General features: G+C 54.9%; 1 long non-coding RNA gene across 2 annotated transcripts; it reads left to right on the top strand.

Annotated features, from left to right (window-relative positions):
• Window positions 1–330: 330 nt before the first annotated feature.
• On the top strand, window positions 331–5,097 carry LOC120511574. 2 transcript variants are annotated; one of them, XR_005629765.1, is made up of 3 exons: window positions 331–346; window positions 2,721–2,841; window positions 4,932–5,097. It is a non-coding gene; the product is annotated as an uncharacterized LOC120511574 (long non-coding RNA). The 2 variants fall into 2 exon arrangements; XR_005629764.1 differs by lacking the exon at window positions 331–346 and adding an exon at window positions 2,196–2,236.
• The last annotated feature ends 962 nt before the right edge of the window (window positions 5,098–6,059 follow it).

Here is a 6,059-nt window from a genome sequence, read left to right as displayed (position 1 = left end):
CTAACCCCAAACCCATGACCTCAAACACCCCAAATCCCTCACCCCAAAACCTTCTCTAACCCCAAATCCTCCATCCCAAAACCATCTCTTACCCCAAATCCGTGACACCAAATCCCCCAAATCCTCCATCCCAAAACCATCCCTAACCCAGGGGGACATGGGGGTGAGTGGACACTGAAATCTTGAGGAACACATGGGGAACCCCAAAAAGATCCCAAAACTCCTAAAAGATCCCCAAAAAACCTGTAAGATTGCCAAAAATTCATGGGGTAAATGGTGCTGGAGAACCTTCTAGAGATGGTGATCCAAGGTGGCCACCTGAAGGAACATCCAGGAGGGCACGGGGGTGAGTGGAGACCAGAACCCCAAAAAGATCCCAAAACTACTAAAATATCCCAGGAAAACCCAAAAAAAGTAATGGGGAAAACAGTGCTGGAGAACCTTCTGGACATGGTCACCAGAGGGACATCCAGGAGGGCACAGGGGTGAGTGGACACTCAAACCTTGGGGAACACATGGAGAACTCCAAAAAGATCCCAAAACTCCTAAAAGATCCCCAAAAAACCCTATTAAAAACCCCAAAAGATCATAGGAGAGGTGGTCCTGGAGAACCTTCTGGAGGTGGTCACCAGAGGGACATCCAGGAGGGCACCGGGGTGAGTGGAGACCGGAACCGAAAAGAGATCCCAAAAATTCTAAAAGATCCCTGAAAACCCCATAAAAAACCCCAAAAGATCATGGGAGAGGTGGTCCTGGAGAACCTTCTGGAGGTAGCCACCAGAGGTCCCATCTGGAGAGACATCCAGGAGGGCACGGGGGTGAGTGGAGACCGGAACCCCAAAAAGATCCCAAAACTCCTAAAAGATCCCTGAAAAACCCCAAAATTCATGGGGCAAATGGTGCTGGAGAACCTTCTGGAGATGGTGATCCAAGGTGGCCACCTGGAGGGACATCCAGGAGGGCACGGGGATGAGTGGAGACTGGAACCCCAAAAAGATCCCAAAAGTCTAAAATATCCCAGGAAAACCCCAAAAAAGTAATGGGGAAAACAGTGCTGGAGAACCTTCTGGAGATGGTCACCAGAGGGACAGCCAGGAGGGCACGGGGGTGAGTGGACACCGGAACCCCAAAAACATCCCAAAACTCCTAAAAGATCCCTGAAAAACCCCAAAATTCATGGGGCAAATGGTGCTGGAGAACCTTCTGGAGATGGTGATCCAAGGTGGCCACCTGGAGGGACATCCAGGAGGGCACGGGGGTGAGTGGAGACCGGAACCCCAAAAAGATCCCAAAACTACTAAAAGATCTCAAAAAAAACCCCATGAAAAACACCAAAAGATCATAGGAGTGGTGGTCCTGGAGAACCTTCTGGAGGTGGTCACCAGAGGGACAGCCAGGAGGGGACGGGGGTGAGTGGACACTGAAATCTTGGGGAACCCCAAAAAGATCCCAAAACTTCTAAAAGATCCCTGAAAACCCCAAAAAACTAATGGGGAAAACAGTGCTGGAGAACCTTCTGGAGATGGTGATCCAAGGTGGCCACCTGGAGGAACATCCAGGGGGACATGGGGGTGAGTGGACACTGAAATCTTGAGGAACACATGGGGAACCCCAAAAAGATCCCAAAACTCCTAAAACATCCCTGAAAACCCCATAAAAAACCCCAAAAGATCATGGGAGAGGTGGTCCTGGAGAACCTTCTGGAGGTAGCCACCAGAGGTCCCATCTGGAGAGACATCCAGGAGGGCACGGGGGTGAGTGGAGACCGGAACCCCAAAAAGATCCCAAAACTCCTAAAAGATCCCAAAAAGACCCCACAAAATATCCAAAAATTCGTGGGGTAAATGGTGCTGGAGAAACTTCTGGAGATGGTCACCAGAGATGTCATCTGGAGGGACATCCAGGAAGGGACGGGGGCACGTGGACACCGGAACCCAAAAAAGATCCCAAAACTCCTAAAACATCCCTGAAAACCTCATAAAAAACCCCAAAAGATCATGGGAGAGGTGGTCCTGGAGAACCTTCTGGAGGTGGTCACCAGAGGGACAGCCAGGAGGGCACGGGGGTGAGTGGACACTGAAATCTTGGGGAACCCCAAAAAGATCCCAAAACCCTAAAATATCCCTGAAGACCCCATTAAAAACCCCAAAAGATCATGGGAGAGGTGGTCCTGGAGAACCTTCTGGAGGTAGCCACCAGAGGTGCCATCTGGAGGGACATCCAGGAGGGCACGGGGGTGAGTGGAGACCGGAACCCCAAAAAGATCCCAAAACTCCTAAAAGATCCCAAAAAACCCCCAAAAATTTATGGGGTAAATGGTGCTGGAGAACCTTCTGGAGGTGGTCACCAGAGGGACATCCAGGAGGGCACGGGGGTGAGTGGACACTCAAACCTTGGGGAACACATGGAGAACTCCAAAAAGATCCCAAAACTCCTAAAAGATCTGAAAAGAACCCCATGAAAAACCCAAAAGTTCATGGGGCAAATGGTGCTGGAGAACCTTCTGGAGGTGGTGATCCAAGGTGGCCACCTGGAGGGACAGCCAGGAGGCACCTGTGCACCTGTCCCCGTCCCACCTGTCCCTGTCCCTGTCCCTCACCTGTCTCACCTGTCCCACCTGTCCCTCACCTGTCCCTGTCCCTCACCTGTCCCATCTGTGTCCCACCTGTCCCACCTGTCCCACCTGTCCCTGTCCCTTACCTGTCCCACCTGTCCCTCAGGAGAAGGCCGACCTGGGCGAGGTGAATTTCTCCCTCTGTTACCTGCCCACGGCCGGGCGCCTCACGGTCACCGTCATCCGCGCCTCCAACCTGCGCGCCATGGACCTCACCGGCTACTCAGGTGTGTCACGGGTGTGTCACAGGTGTGCTCAGGTGTGCTCAGGTGGGTCACGGGTGTGTCACGGGTGTGCTCAGGTGGGTCACAGGTGTGCTCAGGTGGCTCACCGGTGGGGGTTACCTGGGCACAGGTGAGGGGGCACCTGGGGCACCTGGGGGTTACCTGGGGGTACCTGGGCACAGGTGAGGGGGCACCTGGGGGTTACCTGGGGCAGGTGAGGGGGCACCTGGGGCACCGGGGGCGCCTGGGGGTTACCTGGGCACAGGTGAGGGGGCACCTGGGGCACCTGGGGTTACCTGGGGGTTACCTGGGGGTTACCTGGGCAGGTGAGGGGGCACCTGGGGGTTACCTGGGGCAGGTGAGGGGGCAGGGACACCTGGGGCAGGTGAGGGGCCACCTGGGGCACCTGGGGCAGGTGAGGGAGCAGGTGAGGGGGCAGGGGCACCTGGGCACAGGTGTGGGACAGGGACAGGTGAGGGGTCATGGTCACCTGGGGTCACCTGGGGACAGGTGTGGGGCAGGTGAGGGGGCAGGGACACGTGGGCACAGGTGTGGGGTAGAGAGGGACAGGTGAGGTACAGGACAGGTGTGGGACAGGTGTGGGACAGGTGTGGGACAGGGGGACACGGGTCCATGGACCTCACCGGCTACTCAGGTGGGTCACAGGTGTGTCACAGGTGTGTCACGGGTGTGCTCAGGTGTGTCACGGGTGGGTCACAGGTGTGCTCAGGTGTGTCACGTGTGCTCAGGTGTGTCACAGGTGTGCTCAGGTGTGTCACAGGTGTGTCACGGGTGTGAGACAGGTGTGGGACAGGGGGACACGGGACCATGGACCTCACCGGCTACTCAGGTGGGTCACAGGTGGGACAGGTGTGTCACGGTGTGTGACAGGTGGGGACAGGTGTGCTCAGGTGCGTCACAGGTGTTATTGGATCATTGGTTATTATGGGATATTTTGGGGTGCTCTGGGCTCTATGGGTTATTTTGGGGTGCTTTGGGGTCTGTGGGGTCTTTGGGTTATTATGGGGTCTATGGGTTATTTTGGGATATTTTGGGGTGCTCTGGGGTGCTCTGGGGTCTATGGGTTGTTATGAGTTCTCTGGGTTATTATGGGGTCTTTCAGGGTCTGTGGGGTTCTATGGGTTATTATGGGATATTTCGGGGTGCTCTGGGGTCTATGGGGTCTATGGGGTTCCATGGGTTATTATGGGGTCTATGGGTTGTTATGGGGTTCTGTGGGTTATTATGGGGTCTATAGATTATTATGGGATGTTTTGGGGTGCTGTGGTGTTCTATGGGTTATTTTGGGGTGCTTTGGGGTGCTATGGGGTCTATGGGCTGTTATGGGGTCTATGGGTAATTATGGGCTCTATGGGTTATTATGGGGTGCTTTGGGGTCTGTGGGGTTCTTTAGGTTATTATGGGATATTTCGGGGTGCTCTGGGGTCTATGGGGTTCCATGGGGTTCCATGGGGCTCTATGGGTTATTATGGGGTCTATGGGTGATTATGGGATATTTCGGGGTGCTCTGGGGTCTATGGGTCTATGGGGCTCTATGGGTTATTTTGGGGTCTGTAGATTGTTATGGGATATTTTGGGGTGCTCTGGGGTCTATGGGTTATTTTGGGGTGCTTTGGGGTGCTATGGGGTCTATGGGCTGTTATGGGGTCTATGAGTAATTATGGGCTCTATGGGTTATTTTGGGGTGCTTTGGGGTCTGTGGGTCTATGGGTTATTTTGGGGTGCTTTGGGTTATTTTGGGATAATTTGGGGTGCTCTGGGGTGCTCTGGGGTCTATGGATTTTCATGAGTTCTCTGGGTTATTATGGGGTCCTGTGGGTTACTGTGGGATCCTTTGGGGTCTGTGGGGTTCTGTAGGTTATTATGGGATATTTTGGGGTGCTCTGGGGGTCTATGGGTTATAATGGGGTGCTTTGGGGTCTGTGGGGTCCTGTGGGTTATTTTGGGGTCTGTGGGGTCCTGTGGGTTATTTTGGGGTCTGTGGGGTCCTGTGGGTTATTTTGGGGTGCTCTGGGTTTCTATGGACTATTTTGGGGCGCCCTGGGGCCCCATGCGGTCTGTGGGGCCCGCAGACCCCTACGTGAAGGCCTCGCTGATGGCCGAGGGCCGGCGGCTGAAGAAGCGCAAGACGTCCATCAAGAAGAACACGCTGAACCCCAACTACAACGAGGCGCTGGTGTTCGACGTGCCCCACGAGAGCGTGCACCACGTCAGCCTCACCATCGCCGTCGTCGACTACGACTGGTGCGCACTGGGGGCACTGGGAGGGGCCTGGAGGGGTTTTGGGGTCATTTTGGGTGGTTTTGGGAAGTTTTGGGTGGTTTTGGGGGGTTTGGGGTCATCCCGGTGTAATGGGATGCTCCTGGGTTGACGTCCTCCATGAGAAGGTCAACGTTGTCATCATTATTGGGTCCAACTGGTTTGTACTGGGAGGGCTCCTGATGGAGTTTGGGGGGTCTTTGTGGCTGTCTTGGGGTCTTGGAGGGGATTTTGGGTGGTTTGGGGTAATCCCGGAGCAATGGGACGCTCCTTGGTTGACGTCCTCCATGAGAGCATCAATGTTGTCATCATTGTTGGGTCCAACTGGTTTGTACTGGGAGGAGCCTGGGGGGGGGTCTTTGAAGGGAATTTTGGGGTCCTGGAGGGGGTTTTGGGGCAATTTTGGGGGATTTGGGGGCATCTGGGGTCATCCTGGAGGAATGGGAGGCTCCTTGGTTGACGTGCCCCACGAGAGCGTGCACCACGTCAGCCTCACCATCGCCGTCGTCGACTACGACTGGTGCGCACTGGGGGCACTGGGAGGGGCCTGGAGGGGTTTTGGGGTCATTTTGGGGGGTTTTGGGAAGTTTTGGGTGGTTTTGGGGTGTTTGGGGTCATCCAGAGCAATGGGACACTCCTTGGTTGACGTCCTCCATGAGAACGTCAACGTCTTCACCATCGTTGGGTTCAACTGGTTTGTACTGGGAGGATCCTGGGGTGTCTTGGAGAGAATTTTGGGGTCTTGGAGGGGGTTTTGGGGCAATTTTGGGTGGTTTTGGGGCATTTGGGGTCATCCCGGAGCAATGGGACACCCCTTAGTTGGCGTCCTCCATGAGAGAGTCAATGTTGTCATCATTGTTGGGTCCAACTGGTTTGTACTGGGAGGAGCCTGGGGGGGGGTCTTTGAAGGGAATTTTGGGGTCCTGGAGGGGGTTTTGGGG

This window comes from Passer montanus, unplaced genomic scaffold (assembly GCF_014805655.1).
Source record: "Passer montanus isolate IOZ18808 unplaced genomic scaffold, ASM1480565v1 scaffold665, whole genome shotgun sequence".
Lineage (NCBI taxonomy): Eukaryota > Metazoa > Chordata > Aves > Passeriformes > Passeridae > Passer > Passer montanus.
This window is presented reverse-complemented; position numbering and strand designations above follow the sequence as displayed.